We start from the raw sequence: 13,994 nt of genomic DNA, 5'->3' as shown, positions 1-13,994 counted from the left end.
CTATTGTCTCATGAGATTTTTTATACATAAAGCCTAGTACCATTAAGCACAGTAGGCAGGTCAACTTTGTTGGGCTCTGACCCTACTTAGGCCATTAAATAATGTAATTACCTTCACAAATTATTTTCCCATTCCCACCTGTTCCATCTATTAAGGAAGTAGAATGTAAAATAAAATTGCACCAAGTGGTGTCCTTAGCAACTAGTGGACAATTTTAGCAAATATTAGTACATTATGCGCCCACTTATACCACTCACACATTTACAGGTTGCCATTGACAGTTGATGGCGCTGAGGTGGGTATAGAGGTAAAATCACAGAATTGTGGCCTGTTTTTGTTCCTACAGTAAATGTTGAGTATCCCATATCAAAATATTCCGAAATACGGAATATTCCGAAATACAGATTTTTTTTGAGTGAGAGTGAGATAGTGAAACCTTTGTTTTCTGATGGCTCAATGTACACAAACTTTGTTTAATACACAAAGTTAAAAATATTGTATTAAATGACCTTCAGGCTGTGTGTATAAGGTGTATATGAAACATAAATGCATTCTGTGCTTAGACTTGGGTCCCATCGCCATGATATCTCATTATGGTATGCAATTATTCCAAAATACAGGAAAATCTGATATCCAAAATACTTCTGGTCTCAAGCATTTTGGATAAGGGATACTCAACCTGTATTATTAACCTCAATGACATTCATTTTCAGTCCATTTTGACCACCTCCCAATATTGTTTTCATCCATTTTAGGCCAAAGGTTGCAGCAGGCTGGCTGGTTACTAACCAGTTTATAGCACACCTATGAAACATTGGCACACAGCAGTACAGAAATGAAAAGTGGTGCAAGATGAAATTGTCCTTGCCCCCACCCTTATGTTGTGTTGGATATTATAAAGGACATGCACAGTGTATCAAACTAAGCACTTCAGTGACAGGCTCTGACACTTTTGTGGCTGAAGTGCTTGCTTTGTTTGAGCTCCCACAAAACAATTTTTTTTGGTGTTAATTACATTATAATCTTGTAAAATAAATATCATGAATCCACTGCAAATGACGTAACAAGGAGGAGATGCCTAGATGGCTAATGTTATCTAGGAGCAGATGCTTTCACAAACATTGTCAGGATTTGTGGAAAAAGAATTCCACACCCAAGAGGTGGCTTTTTTGGTCTTATGCCCAGGCATCACAATGGCTTTCTTTTTATTATGGGCAAGAACTGCAGCTGCTGGTGGCTGACATACAGATGGGTCCACGTTTATCTTGGCCTTTAATAGGATTAACGGAGACTGGGCAGTCGGACTTAATCCCCTGCTGTAATGACTTAATCCCCTGCTGTATTGTTCTCTGTATTGTATTGCAGCTGAGAACAATAGATGAAGGGTTTACGTTAATAAACCATGTTGTGCCTAGGCACAGCAAACTAGCCAAGATAACCGTGGACCCATCTGTATACACACAACTTCATCAACATCCTTAGTGTCAGATAGTAGTAGTATATACATATCCCCCTCATCCTGTTCCACTTCCACACAAGAGTTCTTAATTTCTATTATGCCCTAATCACCATCTTTACGTGCACATGTGCAGATGGTGCAGAAATAGTGTAATGTGGTGAAAGAGGCTGAGGACAGTGTGAGAAATGTTAGCTATTGTGGACACCCCTAAACGTTGCTCAGGAATGTGTGATGGTTCTGAACACACAGTTTGTTCTAGACTCTGAGTGAAAAGTTCTTGTATCATCATGAGAAGCAGAAGAAGATGCCTCACTGACAGTTGCAGAACCACCACTTATAAATAAAGGCCAAGGCCTGAGTCTTTCCTTGCCACTTTGTGTGGTGAATGGCATATTGACAATTTTATATTTCTCTTCAGCTAACTTTCCTTTTGATGTTTTTTCCTTTAGCACTGTAAAATTATATTGCTTCTTTGATTATACATGCCCTGACTTAAGCCCTCTATACCCTTGGGCATCAGCCTTAGTAGACGTCATTGATGGACATGACTGGTTGCAGCAGCTGCAACCCTAGTATGTGCTTCTTGCTCTCATCTCAATTGTTTGTTCTCCATATCTATCAAGTATCAAAAAACACGAACAAAGTGGTGTACAGCACACACAACAATATGTTAAAAAAGTACCACCTACAGTGTCACAATACACGTGTTATCTTCAACGTACTTGGAACCCAAGAGATTGGGTGGCAATAGAAGTGTTCCGAGTACAGATACGTGAAGCTGCGGTAGAACTGAGATATGCAGCTACCACTAACAAAAATCCCTGACTCTGTTGTCCTTCCCAGTGGTCGATTAACGCCTGCAAGACTATGGTTTCTTGTGCCCACGGCAGCCGCGTTTGAATGGGTGAATTAGGTCCGCCCAGACTCCAATGACCCGGTCTTAATAGGTGACAAGGCGTTAACCGAGACAGAGAGAACAAGGAGCAAAACTAACTAAGACAGACATGACAATGAAGGAGAAGGCTACAGAAAATGAATAACTAGTTTATGTGCGGCGCAGCTTCCAAGAAAAACAGCAACCCAAAGTAACGCTGCCCAAGTGCTGAATACGAACCGATCATAGTATGGCAAGGACAACAGTTGCGGAAAACTCAGCAGAAAAACACAATGACTAGAGAATAAGGAGAATGCGGCTTCAGATGTAAGGTGCGGCAGAGCCGCTACTCACGACACTGGGAAAGGTGCACGCAGGAAGCAACCAGGATCCCAAGGCTCAAGATTCCAGATCACTCGGCTGGAAGGCAGGAATTAATCCCTAGGACCAGACTCAGGAAAACAGGACACAGGATGCTGGAACGTACAGGATGTAAGCAGGAACACTCTAGAGGTAGGTACAGGCTCCACAGGAAGCTATCACCAGCGAGGCTGCACCGTCCTGGCTCCCATAAAAAGGTCCTACTGACCACTCATGGGAGAGCCAATCAGGCCAGCCCCCCGGACCCTAATATCCCCAGCTGCAGCGTGGCGCGCTGAGCGCGGTGTCCTGGCTGCTTAGTAATAGCCGGGACCGAAGTGCAGGGTGGTCGCCAGGCGTTCCCGGTTGCTAGGCAACTGGACGGAGATGGATGCTTAGCGGCGGAAGTGATACGCCGGCCCCGCTGCCTAGCAACGGCCAGGAGCCAGCGCGTCCCACTACACCCACCACCGCTAACAACACGTATGAGTCAGAGATAATAATGTAGCACTACGGTTCACTTTCGCCTACAGTGTCACACAATATGTGTATGAGTAGGAAATAGTAATCGAACACTGCAGTTTAATTTTAACAACAGTGTCTCACAATACGTGTATGCGTACAAAATTAAATATATTACTGTGGTACCAACTTCCCCCACAGTGTCCCACAATACGTGTATCAGTCAGAAATGGTAATCAAACACTGCAGTTTAATTTCACCAACAGTGTCCCACAATACGTGTATGAGTATGAAATAAAATACACTGCTCAAAAAAATAAAGGGAACACTAAAATAACACATCTTAGATCTGAATGAATGAAATATTCTTATTAAATACTTTGTTCTTTACATAGTTGAATGTGCTGACAACAAAATCACACAAAAATTATCTATGGAAATGAAATTTATTAACCCATGGAGGTCTGGATTTGGAGTCACCCTCAACATTAAAGTGGAAAAACACACTACAGGCTGATCCAACTTTGATGTAATGTCCTTAAAACAAGTCAAAATGAGGCTCAGTAGTGTCTGTGGCCTCCTTGTGCCTGTATGACCTCCTTACAACACCTGGCACGCTCCTGATGAGGTGTCGGATGGTCTCCTGAGGGATCTCCTCCCAGAACTGGACTAAAGCATACGCCAACTCCTGGACAGTCTGTGGTGCAACGTGGCATTGGTGGATGGAGCGAGACATGATGTCCCAGATGTGCTCAATTGAATTCAGGTCTGGGGAACGGGCAGGCCAGTCCATAGCATCAATGCCTTCGTCTTGAAGGAACTGCTGACACACTCCAGCCACATGAGGTCTAGCATTGTCTTGCATTAGGAGGAACCCAAGGCCAACCGCACCAGCATATGGTCTCACAAGGGGTATGAGGATCTCATCTCGGTACCTAATGGCAGTCAGGCTACCTCTGGTGAGCACATGGAGGGCTGTGCGGCCCAGGGCCGTTTCTTGGGGCAGGCGAGCAGTGCAACCGCACTGGGCGCCCGCCGCGGCACTAACTGTGGCTCCCTGCTTCCCCCTCCTATTTCTCCCTGAGTAACCTGCTCGGGGGGCGGAGTTTCACGGAATGAAGCGGTTGCGTCATTACGTCACGACGCAACCCCGTCACTCCGCGAAACTCCCCCCACCCCGAGCGGAGTACAGAGGGGGATCCAAGTTAGGAAGAGGGAAAAGCTGGCGCGAGGAGCGACTGGTGAGGCGGGCCGAAGAGCGGTAATCGCCTCTGTAAGTATTCACTCTTTCTCTCAATGTGTAAAATGGGGACACCTGCCGTAATGTGTGAAATGGGGACTCTTGCCTGCCGTAGTGTGGGGATTTAATGTATCAAGGGCATTGCAGTGTGTGGTATAATATGGGGCAGGGGGCATTACTGTGTGGGGCTTAATATCGTAGAATATTTTTTTCCTGTGGTGGTCGTGATCTGTTGGAGCAGGGTGAAAAACTGGATTGTGAGGTAGTCTTTTCAGACGAGGCCATGCCCATTTAAATGAGGCCACACCCATTTAAATGAGACCACGCCTTTTGCCGGGTGCGCGCAAGTTTTTTTTAAAATCTAGGTGTGTGTGTGTGTGGGGGGGCACATTTTTTATGTCATGGGGGGCGCATTTTTAAATCTCGCACTGGGAGCCAAATTGGCTAGAAACAGCCCTGGTGCGGCCCCCCAAAGAAATGCCACCCCACACCATTACTGACCCACTGCCAAACCGGTCATGCTGGAGGATGTTGCAGGCAGCAGAACGTTCTCCTTGGCGTCTCCAGACTCTGTCACATCTGTCACATGTGCTCAGTGAGAACCTGCTTTCATCTGTGAAGAGCACAGGGCGCAAGTGGCAAATTTGCCAATCTTGGTGTTCTCTGGCAAATGCCAAACGTCCTGCACGGTGTTGGGCTGTAAGCACAACCCCCACCTGTGGGCGTCGGGCCCTCATACCACCCTCATGGAGTCTGTTTCTGATCGTTTGAGTAGACACATGCACATTTGTGGCTTGCTGGAGGTCATTTTGCAGGGCTCTGGCAGTGCTCCTCCTGTTCCTCCTTGCACAAAGGCGGAGGTAGCGGTCCTGCTGCTGGGTTGTTGCCCTCCTACGGCCTGCTCCACATCTCCTGATGTACAGGACTGTCTCCTGGTAGCACCTCCATGCTCTGGACACTACGCTGAGAGACACAGCAAACCTTCTTGCCACAGCTCGCATTGATGTGCCATCCTGGATGAGCTGCACTACCTGAGCCACTTGTGTGGGTTGTAGGGAGGTCATACAGGCACGTGGAGGCCACACACACTACTGAGCCCCATTTTGACTTGTTTTAAGGACATTACATCAAAGTTGGATCAGCCTGTAGTGTGTTTTTCCACTTTAATTTTGAGGGTGACTCCAAATCCAGACCTCCACGGGTTAATAAATTTGATTTCCATTGATAATTTTTGTGTGATTTTGTTGTCAGCACATTCAACTATGTAAAGAACAAAGTATTTAATAAGAATATTTCATTCATTCAGATCTAGGATGTGTTATTTTAGTGTTCCCTTTATTTTTTTGAGCAGTGTATATTACTGTGGTACCACCTTTACCCACAGTTTCACACAATATGTGTATGAGTACGGAATAAAATATATTATTGTGCTACCACCTTCACCCACAGTGTCACACAATACGTGAACTAGCATGAAATAAAATATACTACTGTGGTACCACCTTCACCCACAGTGTCACACAATACGTGTATGAGTATGAAATATGAATATACTGCGGTCTGACCAGCAGTGTCACAGTACTTATGAAAATAAAATAAAAATTGTATAGTACATTGGGGTACAGCACAAACAAACAAATATTTTTTAATGATTATATTTTAGGCTTTTTAGATTTTAATACTTTAATTTTACACTGGGGTGAAGCCCTTTGATGGATGGACACCTGTTCAGACACAACAGCCCCTGGTTGTATACTGGGGTACAACACAAACAAAACATATTTTTTGTTTAAATTGGAATATATTAGTTTTCATTTTTTAACACTGGGGCAGAGTCCCTGGATGGATGGATGGATGGATGGATGGATGGACCGAGCACATCTGGAGGACACAGTAGCAGCCCCTGGATGGACAACACTGCATCTTTGATGGACAACATTGCACCGCTGCAAGCACACAACACAGACACATCTGCACTGTAAAAGCTCCACAGCTGGAGAGAAATGGCGCCGATCACTGGGGACCTTTATAGAATTCAAAACCCGCCTGACAATGGGAGGATGACATTTTGCCTCGTTTGGGATCCGAACCCAAGCCGGGTATATATTTGGGTTCAGTATGATTTACCAGCGGCCGGGATACCGGTCGTCAATATACAGACAATGACATCTGGCCGCCAGTTTGCCAGCAGCGGGGCGAGCGAAAGAGTCCCCTTGCGGGCTCACTGCGCTCACCATGTTGTAGGCACAGAGTGTGCCGATATTCTGGTTGCCGGCATTGACAGCTTTCGTGATTCCGGTGTTGGTATCCTAAACAGCGGGATCCTGACAGCGGGCAAGTTCAATGTACACTACATATCTATCTATCTATCTATCTATCTATCTATCTATATATATATATATATATATATATCGATGGCAATGAGAGCGGCACTGGGAGACGTAGCAAACAATTGTTATACACTGTATCCTGACGAAGGGGCTGTGTCCCCGAAACGTAGATTCAATAAAAGCACTTTCTTTCTTCAACCTGTTTGCTACGTCTCTCAGTGCCGCTCTCATTGCCATCGATATAAAGGGGAACATTTCCAGGAGGTGAAGGCACGGGGGCAAGTTGCCTACAACGATGGGGAGCGCAAGGAGTGCCGGGTCATACTGCATGATTTATATATATATATATATATATATATATATATATAGATATATATATATATAGATATAAAAAATCAAGGTCAGCTGGCCAATAATGTGCAAAGTGCAGCTGTTGTGGTCAGCCATGCCCACTGGCTTGCTGATAGTGATAGGGATGGGTATAGGAGAGGTGCTCTGCCACAAAGCTATTACTGCCCCTCACTCACACACAGCCGCATCCTGGAGCTCAGTATTAGAACTTGATTAGAGTGTACTCACCTATCTATTGGACTCTATCTATTGGGGTCTAATATACACTAGAGAGCGGTGAGTGCCCTCATCTATTGAGCTGTCAGCAGCATACACATCTAAGGAACTACTGCTGTTTATGTGTGGCTATCCATTTGGACTGTTGCTAGAATATTAAAGCAATTTTTATATTGATCCTTATGAAGCAAACCAAATACAGCACTCTACATCTACGAATACCCTAACATAAAGATGGACTGTACCCTTGTCTATTCATGGACATTTGCGTTTCTATGATCTAATTTGACGGGATGGTATTGAGAGATCCCAGTGCTTGGGATGCCGGCAGTCACAAAACTGATAGCGGCATCCCGATGCTCAGGATCCCGACACCTACTAGGTATGATAACCCTAATCCCTAACCCTGACCCTCCTTTCCCAAGGCTGACCCTCCCCTCCCCTCCCCCATGTAGCCTAAGCCTAACCCTCCTGGTGGGGCCTAGCCCTAACCCTCCTTCCCAGCCGCCTAACCCTAACCCTCTCCCGTAGCCTAAACCTAATCCCTAACACCCCCCCCCCCCCACCTCCCCGTGGCTAACATTTCTGCAGTCCCAGAAGATGTTTGTTTGGGATCTGGGTGTTCGGGATCCTGGCGCTGACATTGCGATCCATGTCAGGATCCCGGTGTCTGTATTCCAAGCAGTGTTGGTATTTTGGCATCGGTATTCCGACTGCCCAGATCACAAATGCTGGGATCCTGGCCAGGTCCATTATGACTAATTGATAATGGCTAGGTGTGTGTGAGGGCCTGTTGTATGGGTCAGTTTCTTTTCATGCAAAGCCTATGTGTGTGTGTTTTTTATGCAAAGCCTTACGATAAGATATTAGGGTTGGTGTAGTTGTTTTGGGTTAGGGTTACACAAATAGAGACTCTGGGCACAAAAAATAATGCAAGCGATTACCTCCCAACATTGCACAACGTCTATTCACTGCAGAGCTGTGACAGGGTTTCCTCCCAACTCCCCATCCCCCAAGGTACATTGCAGGCCGCGTGTGTGACAGCAGGACAGTCCTGAAAAAACTAAACCGTCCCGTGAAAAACGGGACAGTTGGGAGGTGTGTAATGGGCATAAATCAGGAATGTTAATATAGTGCTATGAATTGTTTGAGGGAGGTGGGCCCCAAACCGGTAACATGCCTAGGTCCAAATAAGGTGTAAATCCGCCTCTGATATACTAATATAGTACCCACCACTGCTCCGGCTTTGTTCCTGAAACTCGCCCCTGGCCTCAACAAGTAAGTGGCCCTTTGGTTTTTTGTTAATCATTCTTTGAAAGTCCTGGAAATATAATTCTGACTTTAAACATTATTATGTAAAAAGAATTCTTTGAAAATAGCTATAGCATATATTGCTCATTTTCAATCCATGGCAGTAATGTTGGAAATGGAAAGGCTTTGTACAGAAATATGGCAACATGCTTGGAATTATTTTCTGAATAAACAGAATATTTTGAGTCTTTTAAACTTAGTTCAACTTTCTTTTAAAAACATAATAGCACAAGACACACACAAAGCTGTTTATGCTTTGCTTGGCATTTGTCTGTGATTCTTCTTTCTACATCCAGCCCAGGCCAGTAATAAACAAAATAATCTAAAGTCGAGTTTCTGTTGTTTTAAGTTACTCCCTGTTCTCTGGTCACTCTCTTCTCAGGCCCAGAGCTTTCCAGATCACAATTCTATATAGGCATACCTACATACAGAATACAGTGTGCACATGATATGAAGATAATAACACATATGTTTAAAATTGTATGATCTTGCTTTATATACATGTCTCAAGTCAACCTATATGTGCACACAAATCAACACCTCAAGTTGCAAAAGAGGGAAAATTATGATTGCTGTCCCATTCTGACATTCCAAGCATGTAGTACTAACACATAAGAAACCCTAGATTGGTCAATAATTTCTATAAAAGTCACAATAAAACGCTGAATCTGATAATAATTCACTGATACATATAGTGTAATATAATATAACCAGAGGTGTAGCTAGGCAGCATGGTGCCCGGAGCATGTGTTTGTTTTGGCGCCCCCTCCCCTGTACTGAATTGGGAGCTTAGCCAACATGTGGTGGTATGTTACATTTAAAAAGAAACAATATTTAAAAATCCTAAATTCGTGACAGTGCCGGTTCTAGTCCTTGTGGAGCTTAGGGCGAAAGTTTCCTTTGGGTGACCCCCCAACAATATAGGGGAATGGCAGTATGGAAGATGTAATGGTTAGCATTACTGCCTCACAGCACTGAGGTCATGGGTTCAATTCCTACCATGGCCCTTACTGTGTGGAGTTTGTATATTCTCCCCATGCTTGCGTGGGTTTCCTCCGGGTACTCCAGTTTCCTGCCACAATACAAAAATATACTGGTAGGTTAATTTGCTCCCAACAAAAATTAACCCTGGTGTGTGTGTCTGTGTGTGTGTGTGTGTGTGTGTGTGTGTGTGTGTGTGTGAGTGTGTGTGTGTGTGTGAGTGTGTGTGTGTGTGTGTGTGTTAAGCTCCCATGAGGCAGCGACTGATGTGAATGGAAAAAAATATTTTCTATAAAGCGCTACGAAATATGTGGGCGCTATATAAATAACTGGTAATAATAAATATATACATTACACCATGGTAGAGCCACTATGGAAGTAGCTGTAATTAACGATTTACTTGTTTAATTCAAATACAGTGTCTCAGGTAAATTAAAAAGGGAAGTGTGTGTGTGGGGGGGTGGCGGCAGCAGCGCGCCCTCTACATTTTTTTGCGCATGGAACTTGCGCTCCACCATAGCCACCCTCGCTACACCCCTTAAATATAACTATGTATATAATTGCGCTACTTCCATTCCCCTTAGATCCATACTGTCCATTTAAATTCAAAAGTGGTACTGTGCAGTCTATGGGGGGAATTCAAATGTTTGAAAAGTCAATTGGTTGTCTGTTTTTTCCCGTCTATGAGATAGGAACAAACAGACTCCCAACTGACTTTTCAAACATTTGAATCCCCCCCTATATGTATATCCAACATACACGGAACAGGATATGTTTTATTGTGCATTGTTCCTATTATGTATGTGTAGACAGGACAGGACACATTGAATGCAGAACAAGAAACGTGACTGCATAGTTGTTCATACATAATACATATTCAGAGCATATGCTGACATGTACATGTTGCAGAACAAGAGAGACAGTATTGCATAATTGTCTATAAGAATAAGAACAGATACTGGGAACTGTAGCCAATATAAAGTTTAATATAAATGGTACAATGTAATTTGCCAATGTTACATAAAAATAATTATAGTTTAACTTGTTATACATCGTAATACATGGCAAGAGATACTGTAGGTGTTTCAGGACAATACAGGCTGGGTGTTACAAGGGATGATTGATACATGACATTATGTTATATACAAGTGACACAGCATTGGGAAGGTAATAGGGTTCTCTGGCTCTCAGTCAGGGCTGTTTCTAGCCAATTTGGCTCCCAGTGCGAGATTTAAAAATGCACCCCCCCATGACATAAAAAATGTAACCCCCCCCCCCCCCCCCCCCCCACACACACACCTAGATTTAAAAAAAAACTTGCACGCGCACCCGGCAAAAGGCGTGGCCTCATTTAAATGGGCGTGGCCTCATTTAAATGGGCATGGCCTCGTCTGAAAAGACTACCTCACAATCCAGTTTTTGACCCTGCTCCAACAGATCACGACCACCACAAGGAAAAAAAATTCTACGATATTAAGCCCCACACAGTAATGCCCCCTGCCCCATATTATACCACACACTGCAATGCCCTTGATACATTAAATCCCCACACTACGGCAGGCAAGAGTCCCCATTTCACACATTACGGCAGGTGTCCCCATTTTACACATTGAGAGAAAGAGAGAATACTTACAGAGGCGATTACCGCTCTTCGGCCCGCCTCACCAGTCGCTCCTCGCGCTAGCCTTTCCCTCTTCCTAACTTGGATCCCCCTCTGTACTTCGCTCTGGGGGGGGGGGGGGGAGTTTCGCGGAGTGACGGGGTTGCGTCGTGACGTAATGACGCAACCGCGTCATTCCGTGAAACTCCGCCCCCCGAGCGGGTTACTCTGGGAGAAATAGGAGGGGGAAGCAGGGAGCCACAGTTAGTGCCGCGGCGGGCGCCCAGTGCAGTTGCACTGCTCGCCTGCCCCAAGAAACGGCCCTGCTCTCAGTACTGTGGGAGTCTGTCTGTATATGCAGAACATCCATGCATCCACATGTGGGAGGCCATCCCACACACTGTTTCCGGTCTGTAATCACAAACGTCCTAGAATCTGTACAAGGATCCACATCATGCTGGGTGCACATGATCCATCTGAAATAAATGTCCCATCTGCATCTGCATTTACGCCCAACCTCTTTGTTATTGTCTGACAAAAGTTACATTGACTAATAATGTGCAATTCACCTGAACATTTTTTTAGCACCCATCTTCTGCATTGCCAACAAACAGAAATAGGTAGCCATGGAGAGGGCCCAGATATAACATGGATCTACCATCTACAATGCATTCAAGCTATGGGGGTCATTCCGAGTTGATCGCTCGCTGCCGTTTTTCGCAGCATAGCGATCAGGCAAAAAATCGGCTGTTCTGCGCATGCGTATGGGCTGCAGGGCGCAGGCGCCAAGTTATTTCACACAAAGCTAAGCAATTTTACACAGGGGTGAGCGACGCTTTTCAGTCGCTCTGCTGATCGGTGTGTGATTGACAGGAAGTGGGTGTTTCTGGGTGGTAACTGACCGTTATCAGGGAGTGTGCTAAAAAACGCAGGCGTGTCAGGCTAAAATGCAGGAATGGCTGGGGAAACGGGGGAGTGGCTGGCCGACCGCAGGGCGTGTTTGTGACGTCAGACAGGGAACTAAACGGACTGAGGTGATCGCAATCTAGGAGTAGGTCTTGAGCTACTCAGAAACTGCAGGAAAAGATTTTCGAGCAATTCTGCTAATCTTTCGGTCGCACTTCTGCTAAGCTAAGATACACTCCCAGAGGGCGGTGGTCTAGCATTTGCAATGCTGCTAAAAGCAGCTAGCGAGCGATCAACTCGGAATGAGGGCCTATATCCTTTCTTTACCATATAATTCGCAGTTACTCCAGATGAGTATTTTGTACTGTCCATAGTGCTAGTACTGTATAGGAGCATATTCTACCAATGTCATACATGTTTGATGCTTGGAAGAGACAAACTGCTGAACTTGAGAAAAAGGAGGTTGAGCATGCAACTGCAACACAGGGGACAAGTTGCACAGTAAGCTACACAGGGATGTCAGGTAAGATGACAGTGTTACTGCATGCTGGGGCTCACTTTACAAGTTGTTCACGGACTGAAGGAAGTGTAGTCATGCCATCTTTATGGAGTGGCTGCGCCTCCTTGTCAGCTTGGGCCCGTTGACATTGGACAAGCCAAAGCCTGTATATTTTGCTCCTGCTCCCCTCAGTGTCCATGAATATACATATATATATATAAACAGTGCTCAAAGCAGGGTGGTACGGTGTGGTACAGGGTGGTATGGTGTACCATTAGGAAATATGGTGGTGTACCCGCAGCCCACCACTGGGGCATAATTTATAAGGAGCATTATTGTGTGTGAGACATAAAATGGTGTCAGTGGTTTAACTGTGTGTGGTATGTAATAGGCATTGCGGTGTGTAGTATAATAATGGGTGTTATGGTGTCTGGCATAATGTGAAATGGGCAGATTACGGTGTGTGGCATAATGTGTAATAAGCATTATGGTGTGTGGCATAATGTGTAATAAGCATTATGGTGTGTGGCATAATGTGTAATAAGCATTATTATGGTGTGTGGCATAATGTGTAATAAGCATTATGGTGTGTGGCATAATGTGTAATATGCATTACGGTGTGTGGCATTATGTGTAATGGGCATGACGGTGTTCGGCATAATGTGTAAGGAGCATTACAGTGTGAGGCATAATGTGGCAATACCCCGATTGTCATATAGCCACTCCCCTAGTTTTGTGTGACCATGCCCCCTCATGCCACATGACCATACCCATTTTTACTATCAGTACCACTATGAAAAAATTGCACCATCGATATAAAATAAATATATACTCTATCATATACGTTTTTACATAGATTTTTTGGAAACCGGGCAACTGCTATCTCATAGTAGAAAATGTGCTTACCTGGTTTAAAGCTCCCCTGCCAACTAACTTATGGCTTTCAAAGTGAGACAGTCACCAACACACCAAAGGAGCAACTGACACAGGTTTAAAGTAAATGAGCTTAGAAAGCGGTGCATAAGAGAGCTATGATCACAAATGGACCAAATAGAAATTAACCCTTTTATACACATACAGGATTCCACCACACTCACCATTCCCAGGAAAGGGGTGCACTCATGTACTCCCCACCCCCATGTTGGGGTGCAGTGGGCTATAACCACCTGCTCAAATGTACATATACTGAGAACCCCGCTCTCTCCTTAGTAATTTCATTCACTTTAATACTTTAATACATAACTGGGTAAATAATGGGGTTTTAGTTCATGAATTGTACAATGCATTTAAGCTTGCAGCCCACATCAAGGGACCCCATCTCACTGCAAGTCCTACTCTATCACATAAATTGTCCGTTATGTGGCTGTATGAAGACTCGTGAGTGCCACCCTTCTTGCATTACTAC

This window comes from Pseudophryne corroboree, chromosome 3 (genome assembly GCF_028390025.1).
Source record: "Pseudophryne corroboree isolate aPseCor3 chromosome 3, aPseCor3.hap2, whole genome shotgun sequence".
Classification (NCBI taxonomy): domain Eukaryota; kingdom Metazoa; phylum Chordata; class Amphibia; order Anura; family Myobatrachidae; genus Pseudophryne; species Pseudophryne corroboree.
The sequence above is the reverse complement of the archived record's forward strand: the minus strand, read 5'-3'. Positions refer to the sequence as shown.